The sequence below is a fragment of the Capricornis sumatraensis genome, chromosome 7 (genome assembly GCF_032405125.1).
Source record: "Capricornis sumatraensis isolate serow.1 chromosome 7, serow.2, whole genome shotgun sequence".
In the NCBI taxonomy this organism is placed as follows: Eukaryota; Metazoa; Chordata; class Mammalia; order Artiodactyla; family Bovidae; genus Capricornis; species Capricornis sumatraensis.
In genome coordinates this window covers 87,607,565-87,621,743 of record NC_091075.1, presented here as the reverse complement: position 1 = coordinate 87,621,743, position 14,179 = coordinate 87,607,565, and the positions used below count along the sequence as shown (strand labels likewise).

Below are 14,179 nucleotides of genomic sequence, written 5' to 3'. Positions count from 1 at the left end.
TGCAGGAAATGGAAGAATTTGCTCGAAGTTCAGGCGAATATAGTATTGTGATGTTTCCTCTGGGGTCAGTGGTCACATGCTTCACAGAAGAAAAGGCCATTTGCATTGCCTGAGCGCTCGCCCAGATTCTAGAGAAGGTTAGTTCAAACTCCAATCCTGGTGAGAAGCCACTTTGCAAACTGGAGAGAATGTGTAGCTAATAGTACTCTTTTCAGATGAAAGTTGTAACTCATCCTTTACTGTGCGGAACTAGTACCACCTTTAAGTAAAAATGTCTCAAAACATTCAAATGTATATGGGGCGCATTTTACCATTTGCCTTCTGAGTCTTCACATTACTATGAAAATACATCTTTTTAGGAAATCACTGATTTTCACTGAAGGAGAGATGAAAATGTTAAGATTCTAGTAACTTTTTATTGTTTGAAATCTTATGACTTGTACTGATTCTTTCCAAAAGTTCTCAGAGGTGTCAGCTCCAAGGTCCAGGAAAAGAGAGGTAACACCTAGAGGGGAATCACACTCAAGAATATTCTTTATGTCTCTAGGCTTTATTAAGACTTAAAGTGTAGTTGGTTTAGAAATAGAAGCCTAATCTTCCAACCAATCCATTCTGAAGGAGATCAGCCCTGGGATTTCTTTGGAGGGAATGATGCTGAAGCTGAAAGTCCAGTACTTTGGCCACCTCATGAGAAGAGTTGACTCATTGGAAAAGACTCTGATGCTGGGAGGGATTGGGGGCAGGAGGAGAAGGGGACGACAGAGGATGAGATGGCTGGATGGCATCACTGACTCGATGGACATGAATCTGAGTGAACTCTGGGAGTTGGTGATGGACAGGGAGGCCTGGCGTGCTGCAATTCATGGGGTTGCAGAGTCAGACATGACTGAGCGACTGAACTGAAATGACTGAATCTTTCTAAATTGAATTTTCTATAGTTAGAACAATTAAAAATCCTAATGCTAATGTCAAACAGTGTATATTTTCTTTTTTATTGCATTCAATTAACTTTGTTTATTCTAAATTTCTACTCTTCATATATTCCCATTCATGAAATACCCTATCTTTATATTTTTATACTAAATACATAAAACTCTATAATTGTACTAATTAGGCCTGTTAAAACTCTTTATTTTTAATTTTAGCTGTTCTATTAAAAAGTTTGCTACCTATTAGTATTTAATCTGAAATTCTTCATGCACAGTTTCAAAAAGAAAAAAATTATGTAACAAAAAATTAGCATCCTAATGAAAAGTTGTTGCTGAACCACGGAAGATGTCAGGATTCTTGGCCTCTGGAGAAGAATTCAATCCAGGGCCAGGGACGAGGCTTAATCGCTCAGAGCTTTTGTGTAATAAAGTTTTATTAAAGTATAAAAGAAATAGAGAAAACTTCTGACATAGACATCAGAAGAGGGCAGAAAGAGTGCCACCCTGCTAGTCTTTAGCCAGATGTTATACAGCTATTGCTGCTGCTGCTGCTAAGTCGCTTCAGTCGTGTCCGACTCTGTGTGACCCCATAGACAGCAGCCCACCAGGCTCCCCCATCCCTGGGATTCTCCAGGCAAGAACACTGGAGTGGGTTGCCATTTCCTTCTCCAGTGCATGAAAGTGAAAAGTCAAAGTGAAGCCGCTCAGTCATGTACGACACTTAGCGATCCCATGGACTGCAGCCTACCAGCTACTAGCAGTCTGCTAATTAGAGTAAGGCAACGTCTCAAAACTCAGAGACTGGCACTAGTCCCCTCACCCAGACCATGCTTTTTGTGATAACATTGGCATCAGGTGAGTCATCCGGGGTCATAAAACGATTGACATGAATCTTGAAGAAAGGCAGGTTTCCAAGTAAATATAGAGTTCCATTAACATAGATTAGGAGAACAATGTATGAGTAAAACATACTGGTTTGTCAAGTTTGTTCTGAGTCTTAGGCGAACTTCAAGTCTTAGACTTGAAGACAAGAGTCTAGGGTAAATACATAGTTCGTTAATATAGCTTAAGACAAACATTTCCAAACAATGATTAAGAAAAACGCATTGGTTAGCTCAAGGTTTGAGAAAAGTTAAGTTCAAGTGGAGCCAGGTGTCATTATGGCAACACAGAATTTTAAAAGAAATCTCTTTTTAAATTTGTATGGAGAAGTGGGAAAAATCTAACACTTGTATGTTTCCTCCTGCCACTTAAAGTGAAAGTGAAGTCACTCAGTCGTGTCCGACTCTTCGGGACTGTAGCCCCAAGGCTCCTCTGTCCATGGGAATTTCCAGGCAAGAATACTGGAGTGGGTTGCCATTTCCTTCTCCAGGGGATCTTCCTGACCCAGGGATTGAACCTGGGTCTTCTGCTTTGTAGGCAGACACTTTTACCGTCTGACCCACCGGAAAGTCAGTCCTGCCACTTAAGAGAGAGATAAAATATGTCTGACACTTGTAGACTATTTCCTCCGTTTAGAGACCTCTGGCCTTCCTGCTTGTTACCCTCTTACTAACAAGATGCTTCATCAAATAATAGAGTATAAGCAAATCCTCTATCTCATCCCCCTTTAAAAACCAAACTGACAGTATCTGTACAACATTGAAATGGACTAGAATAGTATTATTTAAGAAAACTAACAAGAGAATTGTTTTAACAGCTTAAGTCCCCATAAACAGACTTATTAAAATAAGCTTTACCTCTAGTGATTTAAGAAGCACAGATTCAATAAATGATTCAAACATCTTAAAAAAAGAGAGAGACAGGAAGAGAGAGAGAGAAAAAACAGGAGAGAAAAAGAAGGAAGGAAGTGAGGGAAAGGGAAAACACAGCAAATCAGTCAAAAAGCAGACAATAAAAATTTAAAGCTAATTATATTTTTGGAAAACATTACATTTGAAACTTAAGAGTTCAGATGCCCTCATGACAAGTAGTAATCATGTTTGTTTTAATGCCTTTTAACACTCACCTTCTGTCTAAACTCATCCTGTGTATTTTCTATTTTTCACTTACAATGCCACTCTCGAAAGCCCTTCAAAAAAAGAAAAGACAAATAGTTTTACTTAATCTCAATGTTTTATTTATTTATTTTATTTTATTTTTTTAAATTTAATCTCAATGTTTGCAAACTACCTCTTTTGTTTTGATATGCTCCTCTTCAACTTTTAGTTCTCTCAAACTAAATGGCTCAGACCGTGAAGCGTCTGTCTGCAATGCAGGAGACCCAGGTTCCATCCCTGGGTTGGGAAGATCCCCTGGAGAAGGAAATGGCAGCCCACTCCAGTACTCTTGCCTGGAAAATCCCATGGACGGAGAAGCCTGGTAGGCTACTCTGTCCACGGGGTCCCAAAGAGTCAGACACGATTGAGTGACTTCACTGTCACTTTCATTTTCTCAACTATCACAGAAAGTAAGACCAGCTACAAGTATATGTAAGTGGGGTTACTCACACAGAAGAAATGAGGGTTTCTGCGCCACCTGCCGGTCATTCAGGGCAGAGCAGGATGAATTTAGAGGACATGCAAGTCCCTCTGTCTGTCAGCGCCCCCAGGTACTTTGCTCATGGCACTAGTGATGATCTGCTCCAGCCATGCCTACTTTCCTGTCTGGGATGTGCCTCACTCCTTGGAGCCAATACGTGTGAAATAAAAGAGTCAGCATTTTAGGCTACTATAGTGAAAAAAAAAAAAAAAAAAAAACCCTTTATCCTGTCTCATCAGATTTTCCTCCACTGGATCTTCATCCGGTTAGGCACAGAGAACTGCAGCTCTGCTTAGAATAAAATTCTACTTGATAAAGTACTATGCTATCTTGATCATAATCACAAATTAAACTAAAGAATAAGATGAAAGTGAAAAATATTTCGTATTGTCCCATTTGGGAATTGAAGTACAGAGTCGACTCCAAGAAAGCAGGGGCTATCTGAAGCTGTGGAATACAACCGTCCTGTCTTGGAGCTTATCAGGGAAGGAGCTACTCTCAAAATATAAAGGAATAAGGAAGAAATTTATGTTCATGACCCTCTCTATTCAATTGTATTTTTATGCACGAGAGTAATTGGCATTCATACCAGTTATAAAATAGCTGAAAATATCTTTCATTACCTCCGATTGTTTCATAATCTGATCTTTGAGGTGTTAGTCAACTCTCAAGTTCTCACTTTACTTAAACTCTCTTCTTCTTTTGAATTATGTGTAATGCCTAATTACATTGTAAGTTCTTCATTTTTATGTATTTTTCCCTAATGTTGTGCAAGTTGTTGTTAAGCCACATTTTTCATCTTGCTTTCAGTGTTTGCTCCAAATGTGAATAGATACCATATTTTAAAATGTATTTCCAGGTTATCTCAGACTCAATTGTTTTTATTCAGACACAAGTCTCGGAGCATAGTTATAACATTCCATGCACATACTGAAACATGAACGTCAGGAGGTAGGAGAGAAGGCACACTCAAATGAAATATTGTGCAGCTTTTCTAGAGGAGCTAGTCTGTGAAAACCACCTGCTAAAAGCCCTAGAGACAAGCCTTTCTAGACAAAGAAGTCAATGTATTCATTTGCAAAGGAAAGACACTCAATATTTGCCATGTGTGCACTCTGAAAAGTCATCCTTGTGGTCCATTTTCCACTCCCACCCATATTCTAGTCCAAAGATTTTTGTCTAGATACATGTTCAAGTCATAATTTTCATAACATTGTAAATTTCATCAAGAGCAGGAAAGGGAGTTAAGAAGCTTCATCAGGCCTTGCTATGATATTTTGTTTCTCAGATATGATGATCTTGATGTCTAATTGTTTTGCTGTTACCAAGTTGTTAATTGCTGATAATTTAGTTCATTTTACTGAATATCAGATTGGTAAATTCTATAATTTTAAAAAAATTCTACTTCTCTTTATTAAAGGCTTATAATTTTCTTGTTGATTTGGAAGCACTGCTGTAAAAATTATAAATACATTTAGAGTATTCCAAAAAAATACTTGAAATTGTTTATTTTACAATGCCTTAACATGAATCCTAAACTTAATTTTAAGTCTGAAATTATCTGAGTATAAAAGTGTTTAGTGTACAGTGTATACATATAATGTATTTATATTCCATTCTTTTATTTAAAAGAATTAAGGAATACAAGATTATACTTAAATACATACACATAGCAACTTCGAGTATTCATAATATTCTAACATAACAATCATAAAGAAGTAGGGTACTGCTGTATTGTTCAGTCGCTAAGTCATGTCCCTCTCTTGACCCCATGGACTACAGCATGGGGCTCCTCTGTCCTTTACTATCTCCTGGAGTTTGCTCAGATTCATGTCCATTGAGTAGGTGATGCTATCTAATCATTTCATCTTCTGTAGCCCCCTTCTCCTCCTGCCTTCAATCTTTCCCAGCATCTGGGTCTTTTCCATTGAGTCAGCTTTTCACACCAGGTGGCCAAAGTATTGGAGCTTCAGCTTCAGTATCAATTCTTCCAATGACTATTCAGAATTGATTTCCTTTAGGATTGACTGGTTTGATCTCCTTGGTGTATAAGGGACTCTCAAAAGTCTTCTCCACCACCACAGTTCAAAAGCATCAATTCTTTGGCACTCAGCTTTCTTCACAGTCCATCTCTCACATCCATACATGACTACTGGAAAAATCATAGTTTGACTAAATGGATCTATGTCGGCAAAGTAATGTCTCTGCTTTTTAATATGTCTAGGTTTGTCATGTTCGTCAAGGCTGTATATTGTCACCCTGCTTATTTAACTTCTATGCAGAGAACATCACGAGAAACGCTGGGCTGAAAGAAGCACAAGCTGGAATCAAGTTTGCCTGGAGAAATATCAATAACCTTAGATATGCAGAAGACACCACCCTTATGGCAGAAAGTGAAGAGGAACTAAAAAGCCTCTTGATGAAAGTGAAAGTGGAGAGTGAAAAAGTCGGCTTAAAGCTCAACATTCAGAAAAGGAAGACCATGGCATCTGGTCCCATCACTTCATGGCAAATAGATGGGGAAACAGTGGAAACAGTGTCAGACTTTATTTTTTGGGGCTCCAAAATCACTGCAGATGGTGACTGCAGCTATGAAATTAAAAGACGCTTACTCCTTGCAAGGAAAGTTATGACCAAACTAGATAGCGTATTGAAAAGCAGAGACATTACTTTGCCAACAAAGGGCCATCTAGTCAAGGCTATGGATTTTCCTGTGGTCATGTATGGATGTGAGAGTGGGACTGTGAAGAAAGCTGAGTGCCGAAAAATTGATGCTTTTGAACTGTGGTGTTGGAGAAGAATCTTGAGAGTCCTTTGGACTGCAAGGAGATGCCACCAGTCCATTCTGAAGGAGATCAGCCCTGGGATTTCTTTGGAAGGAATGATGCTGAAGCTGAAACTCCAGTACTTTGGCCACCTCATGCGAAGAGTTGACTCATTGGAAAAGACCGTGATGCTGGGAGGGATTGGGGGCAGGAGGAGGAGGGGACGACCGAGGATGAGATGGCTGGATGGCATCACTGACTCAATGGACGTGAGTCTGGGTGAACTCCAGGAGTTGGTGATGGACAGGGAGGCCTGGCGTACTGCGATTCGTGGGGTTGCAAAGAGTCGGACACGACTGAGTGACTGAACTGAACTGAACTGAGGTTTGTCATAGGTTTTCTTCCAAGGAGCAATTGTCTTTTACTTTTGTGGCTGCACTCACCATCTGCAGTGATTTTGAAACCCAAGAAAATAAATTTTCTCACTGTTTTCTTTGTTGCCCCATCTATTTGCCATGAAGTGATGGGACCGGATCTTCCCTTGGGCTTCCCTTGTAGCTCAGCTGGTGAAGAATCTGCCTGCAATGCAGGAGACCTGGGTTTGATTCCTGGGTTGGAAAGATCCCCTAGAGAAGGGAAAGACTATCCACTCCAGTATTCTGGCTTGGAGAATCCCATGTATCGCAAAGAACTGAACACAACTGAGCAACTTTCACTTTGATATGTCTTCTTGATGGGACCGGATGACATGACCTTAGTTTTCTGAATTTTGAGTTTTAAATCAACTCTTTCACTCTCTTCTTTCACTTTCATCAAGAGGCTCTTTAGTTCCTCTTCATTTTCTGCCATAAGGGTGGTGTCATTTGCATGTCTGAGGTTATTGATATTTCTCCCAGCAATCTTGCTTTCAGCTTGTGCTTCATCCAGCCTGGCATTTTGCATGATGTACTCTGCATACAAGTTGAATAAGCATGGTGACAATATACATCCTTGACCTATTCCATTCCCAATTTAAAACCTGTCCATTTTTCCATGCTTAGTTCTAACTGCTGCTTCTTGACCTGCATACACATTTCTCAGGAGGCAGGTAAGATGATCTGGTATTCCCATCTCTTTAAGAGTTTTGCACAGTTTGTTGTGATCCACACAATTCATGACTTTAGCACAGTTAATGAAGCAGAAGTTTTTCTGGAATTCTCTTTCTTTTCCTATGATCCAATGGATGTTGGCAATTTGAATTCTGATTCCTCTGCCTTTTCCAGATCCAGCTTGTACATATGGAAATTCTCGGCTCACATACTGCTAAAGCCTAGCTTGAAGGATTTTGAGCATAAACTTGCTGACATGTGAAATGAGAAGACGTGTTTGGTAGTTTGAACATTCTTTGACATTGCTCTTCATTGGGATTAAAATGAAAACTGACCTTTTCCAATCCTGTGGCCACTGCCCAGTTTTCCAAACTTCCTGACATATTGGGTGCAGCACTTAATATTATCATTTCTTTGGATTTTAATTATCTCAGCTGGAATTCCATAACCTCTAGTAGTTTTGTTCATAGTAACGCTTCTTAAGGCCCACTTGATGGACTACATCACACTCCAGTATGTCCAGCTCAAGTTAGTGACCACACCATTGTGATTATCCAAGTCATTAAGACCTTTTTTAATAGCTTTGTTTATTCTTGGCACCTCTTCTTAATCTCTTCTGCTTCTTTTCGGCCCTTATAATTTTTCTCCCTTATTATACCCATCCCTGAATGAAATGTTCCCTCAATATCTCCAGTGTTTTTGAAGAAATCTCTAGTCTTTCCCATTGTATTGTTTTCTTGTATTTGTTTGCATTGTTCATTTCAGGAGGCCTTCTTATCTCTCCTTGCTATTCTCTGGAACTTCATTCAGTTGTATACACCTTTTCCATTCTCCCTTGCCTTTTGCTTCTCTTCTTTCCTCAGATATTGCAAAGCCTCTTCAGACAATCAATTTTCCTTCATGCATTTCATTTTCTTGGTCACTATCTCCTGTACAATGTTATGTATTCTCATCCATAGTTCTTCAAGCACTCTGTCACCTGATCTAATCCCTTGAATCTATTCATCATCTCCACTGAATAATCATAAGGGATTTGACTTAAGTCATACCTGAATGGCATAGTGGTTTCTCTACTGTCTTAGATTTAAGCCTGAATTTTGCCGTAAGGAGTTCATGATCTGAGACACAGTCAATTACATGTTTGTTTGTTTGTTTTTTGTTGCTGACTGTATAGAGCTTTTCCATGTTTGGCATTAAAGAACATAATCAATCTGATTTTGATATTGATCATCTGGTAATGTCCATGTGTAGAGTCATCTCTTGGGTTGTTGATAATGGGTCTTAGCTATGACCAGTGTGTCCTTTTGACAAAAATCGGTTAGCCTTTGACCTGCTTCATATTGTAATCCAAGCCCAGATTGCCTGTTATTTCAGGCAGCATAGTATAATTAACAGTACGGTCTAGGCTGTTGGAATATATTCTTTTTCAGTCCACTTTCTTCATCTTATATATGTACTTGAGTTTTAAAATAGTATTTGAGTTTAAAATAGTTTGTATAAATTTAAATGAATAATTTTTTATAATCTTCACTTCACATTTACATTAGTATTGTGAAATGAAAATGTCTAACTTCCATATTAATAAATAAGAATGTCACAGCCATCAGCAATTTCTGGCCTCCAAATGAGAATGAGGACTCCCAAAACTGTGAGCACGAGGATGCTGCCACCTCCCATAGTGACTGCTGAGGAGCTGGGGGGGGATGCAAGAAGCAAGGTAAACTGGGAAAACAGAATTGGCCCAGATAGCTGAGGTGCATATGAAAAGAATGAGTTCAGGGAGCCCAGAGGCTTGCATCTTCCCGTACATAGAATGCTAAATTCCTTAGCTTGATACCTGATCTTTGATGATCAGACTGCCTGCTCCCTTTGTTGCAAATTTGTACACAGCCTGACTTCCCCTCCTGCCTCCTTGGAACAGTTTTCTCAGAGCTCCTTAGATGCTGTCTCCTGGGCATGGAGTCCTAAACATGCCCACCAAATAAAATAGCTCTCTACTTTTAGGTTGTGACTCTATTTTTTAGTTGACAGTATTTAGTGGGAAATGTTTTTGAGCTTTTCAGGGTTAATTTTCATATAATAGCTCTCTACTTTCAGGTCATGACTGTATTTTTTAGCTGATAGTATTTAGTGGAAAATGTTTTGAGCTTTATAGGGTTTTTTTCTCCTTCACTGTTTCTTTACAAGACAGTTCTTAATAACAGAGAAGTTCCTAAATTTAAATAAACCAGTATAAATGTTGCAAATATTAAAAATATTAACATGTTAACTAACTTTATTTTAAGATACTGCCTTTTTAATTTTTAGAATTAAGTAGAACAATTTTGAATTAATTAGAAATCAGTTTAGAAATGTGTTTTTAATTTTTAGAATTTACTACATTAGTTATAAGTGACAATTTGTTTCAAAAAATTAAGAAAATTTCATTATCTTAGCATGATACTCAACGTGCCTGCCCTAAGTAAAATATGCATATTTGAAACATAGCTACAGAGATAGGTTCCTTGCAGTTATTTTTAGGCCACACCATACACTGTGGTTGGAGAAGGCAATGGCAACCCACTCTAGTACTCTTGCCTGGCAAACCCCATGGACGGAGGAGCCTGGCAGGCTGCAGTCCACAGGGTCGCTAGGAGTCGGACACGACTGAGCGACTTCACTTTCACTTTTCACTTTCATGCATTGGAGAAGGAAATGGCAACCCACTCCAGTGTTCTTGCCTGGAGAATCCCAGGGATGGGGGAGCCTGGTGGGCTGCCGTCTCTGGGGTCGCACAGAGTCGGACGTGACTGAAGCAACTTAGCAGCAGCAGCAGCAGCATACACTGTGGTATGCAAGTAGTTTCTTGCCTAGCAGTGGAGAAAAACTTAGATCAGGATTCCAGTAAGTCATGTAGATTTTCTTAATCTTAAAGCCTGTGGAAGAATGGTGTTCCACAAGAAATACGTGGGCTATTTTGCAAGGCTTGTTTAAAGAGCACTGAAGATAAAGTTACAAAAGGGCTGGACTACTGTAAAAGTTGCAAATATGTAGTTAAATCAATAAAGTTATGAAGGCAAGTTTTGTCGTGTAACTTATTCAATATTAGAGAGGCAATGCTGCCGCTGCTGCTGCTGCTGCTGCTAAGTCGCTTCAGTCATGTCCGACCCTATGAGACCCCATAGACGGCAGCCCATCAGGCTCCCCCGTCCCTGGGATTCTCCAGGCAAGAACACTGAAGTGAACTGCCATTTCCTTCTCCAATGCAGTATCAAATATTTCTCTTGACCTTTGACAATAAAAACATCACAACTGACTTAATCCTTTCCTGTTGGAAGAGCTTGCTTTTCCTGTTCTGAATTCTACTGGCAAATATCCTGGTACTTGGAGTTGGTTTGTATGTCTTTAGACTTTAACCACCACCTTAACAATGCAGCAGTCTGAGTATTGTAATTGGTTCATTAAGTGCTGATATTAAAAACACAGCAAAATTAAAAAAATATATATCAAAGTTTTTAAGAATTATGAGAGTTTAGGTTTTTACTACTATGAAATTTTTAATAAACATCACATTTATTCCTATATATTTTAAATAAAACAGTTATCCTAAAAAAGGCCCTCAATTCAATGAAATAGATTTGTACCAGAGAGAAGTAGTGCTCTTTTCTTATATCATCTTAGAGGTAAAGCACCAAGACAGATGTGTTAATGACCGTCTGATATAAAATGGTATGGGGTAAAGAAGACTAATCAAAAAATTAATAAAATTTCTGGATGAGGCAGTTAGTGAATTCAGTTCAGTTCAGTTCAGTCGTTCAGCTGTGTCTGACTCTGCGACCCCATGGACTGCAGCATGCCAGGCTTCCCTGTCCATTACCAACTCCCAGAGCTTACCCAAACTCATGTCCATGGAGTCAGTGATGCCATTCAATTAGCACATAGTATGATTTATTTCTCAATTCTCAACAATAGATGGCAGTAAAGAGAAAAGTTTTGTAAAGAACTTGCCATATTGCAGCAAAGCAGGATTTTTTTTAAATGAGTAATAAAAACATCTATATTCTATTAGACATGTCAAAAAATATCAGAACCAATTTTTTCCCCCAAGTTCTCTCTTAGATAATATTGAGAACCAGAAGAAAAATAGCATATTAATTTGTCCCAGGGTGATAAGATGTGACCAACTAAAGTAGTATACTTATTAAAACACTTAGCTTGCTCAGTAAGACAAGACTCTCACTTCACTGTGTGCAGCAATCTAAAGTTATGCCATAAAAAAATAAAATAATAAATTAATGTCATAAGCCTTGTTCAGTGCCAACCTCTTCCTTACATTACAAAGTTCCCCTCGATTTCACTTTCCAGGCCTCAACACCCTAATTATCTGGCCCAGACTTCCCTGATCTGAGGCAGTAGTAAAGCCCTGTCAAAATACTTCACACCCTTCCTGTTATGAATCAAATTAACTTGGCTTTGTTGATTTTTCTATTTCATAAGCTTCTGACCATAATACATGATAAATGGCTGTTTGCTTTATATCTCCTCCCATCAAGAGGTGGAGGCTACTTTCTCCACCTTTTGAATTTGGAATTGACTAATGACTTGTTCTAAAACTCAATAGCAGAAGCAGAAGTGACATTGCATGACTTCCAAACTCAGGGCTAGAACTTTTATGCAAGCTGGTCTAGGATTCTGTTATCATGGGAAAAGTCCAAGGTTGTCTGCATAGAGGCCACAGGAAGGTGAGAATCAAGGATTATTGCTAAACCACAGCCAAGAGAATGATGTCTTCTTCGATCATTCTCCCCCAGCTAAACTAATGGCTAACTGTATAGTAAAGAATAAGCTCAGGAAATTAATAAAGAGGGCATTTCCATGGGCCCAGCCCTAATTGCTGATACAGAGGTTCATGAACAAATACTATGGTGCTATTTTAACTGTAAGTTTAGGATTGTTTGATTATACAGCAATATATAACAGAGATATTATGATTTAAGATAACTGATACATATGTAACACTTTAAAGAAACAAACCTAAGAAATATTAACATAGTTGATCAATGTCAAATTAGAGCAAGGTCGAAAATCTCAAAGACTTCTAGGTTGCTTGTACAAACTCTCAATAATGGTTGAAAAACATCCATTAAGAAACTCTCATATTTCTATTTCCTCACCGCTCTTCACAAAATATATGTTTAATTTATAATTCATATATTATGCATATACTACTGGAAGAGTTCAAGGATAAATATCAGAATGATGAGGACCATTGTTACCCTAAAATCATAATCATTTGACGCATTTTTAGGCCTGAGAATTTTCAGATCTGATCCATTGACTAATGAGGAGACTGGGTCCATCAGAGGAAGAATGGTGTAACATCCTGTGAAAGTGAAGTGAAAGCGTTAGTCGTTCAGTCATGTCCAACTCTTTGTGACCCCATGGACTTTAGCCCACCAAGCTCCTCTGTCCATGGGATTCTCCAGACAAGAATACCAGAGTGATTGGGTAGCCATTCCCTTCTCCAGGGGATCTTCCCAACCCAGAGATCAAACCTGAGTCTCCTGCATTGCCAACAGATTCTTTGCCCTCTGAGACACCTGGAAATTCACAATAATATACTGTAGTCAACTGTCAGGCACTGCTGGGATTCAAACCCTGGATCTCCTGTTCACTAGACAGCTTCTTTAGCATGTACACTATGATGTTACCATCTGAGTCATCAAGGGCTTCCCTGCTGTACATGCTAATGATCCGCTCAATCATTTCTCAAGAGGACAGTAGTATCACAGTCACAACCAAGGATTTTCTCAATTACCAAATGGGTAATATAATAGATACACTTTGATGTTGGCCCAAACCCAAATTGTATTCCTGGCCTGTGGAAAAAGAGTAGAAAAAATCAAGTAGAATACTCTGTATTGGGTTTCTAGGGCTGCTATAGCAAATTGCCACAAACTTGGTAGCTTACTGTAGTGTTTGTTGTTCAGTCGTGTCTGACTCTTTGCGACCTCATGGACTGTAGCCCACCAGGCTCCTCTGCCCATTGAATTCTCCTGCAAAAATACTGGAGTGGGTTGCCATTCCCTTCTCCAGGGAATCTTTCAGACCCAGGGATAGAACCTGCATCTCCTGCCTTGCAGGCAGACTCTTTACCATCTGAGCCACCAGGGAAGCCATGGCTCAGATGGTAAAGTATACTTTAACAGAAATTTCTTCTTTCACAGTTTTGGGAGCCAGAAATCTCAAATCAAGGTGTTGCCACAGTTCATTATTTTTTGAGTTTTTGAAAGAATCCATTTATTCTTGTCTGTTGACTACTGATAGTGCATTGTGTTCCTTGGCTCTGAAAGTGAAAGTGAAGTCGCTCAGTCGTGTCCGACTCTTTGCGACCCATGAACTGTAGCCCACCAAGCTCCTCTGTCCATGGGATTCTCCAGGCAAGAATACTGGAGTGGATTGCTATTTCCTCCCCCAGGGGATCTTCCCAACCCAGGGATTGAACCCAGGTCTCCCACATTGCAGGCAGACACTTTAACCTCTGCATCACCAGGGAAGCCCTCCTTGGCTCTGAGACACTGTTATTTCCCACCATAAACCATCCATCATAGGATAGGCATCAAGCAATAACATAAGCCAGATTACCCAGCCAGGCCACAACAGACAGCCTCTATCATGATCTACCCCAGTGACAGTCCTTAGAACAAATTAACCAAATGGCTGTGGTAATGGCAAGTGAAGCTATGCATGGTCCTCAATGTTCAGACTCCTATTCACCAAACTCGTGTGACTGTGTGCCAGAGTCGAGCTCCAGCAGCCAGGGATTCAACCTGAAGGTGTGAGGGGTGTCGGCAAAAAGTGAGGCAGCCTCTCATTTTTCTTGGACTGCCTGTTTATT

The 14,179-nt window shown here is 39.4% G+C and overlaps 1 pseudogene; it reads left to right on the top strand.

Annotated features, from left to right (window-relative positions):
• Positions 1 to 14,179, top strand: part of LOC138081845 (UDP-glucuronosyltransferase 2A1-like) — a 58,727-nt pseudogene that overhangs the window by 21,560 nt on the left and 22,988 nt on the right.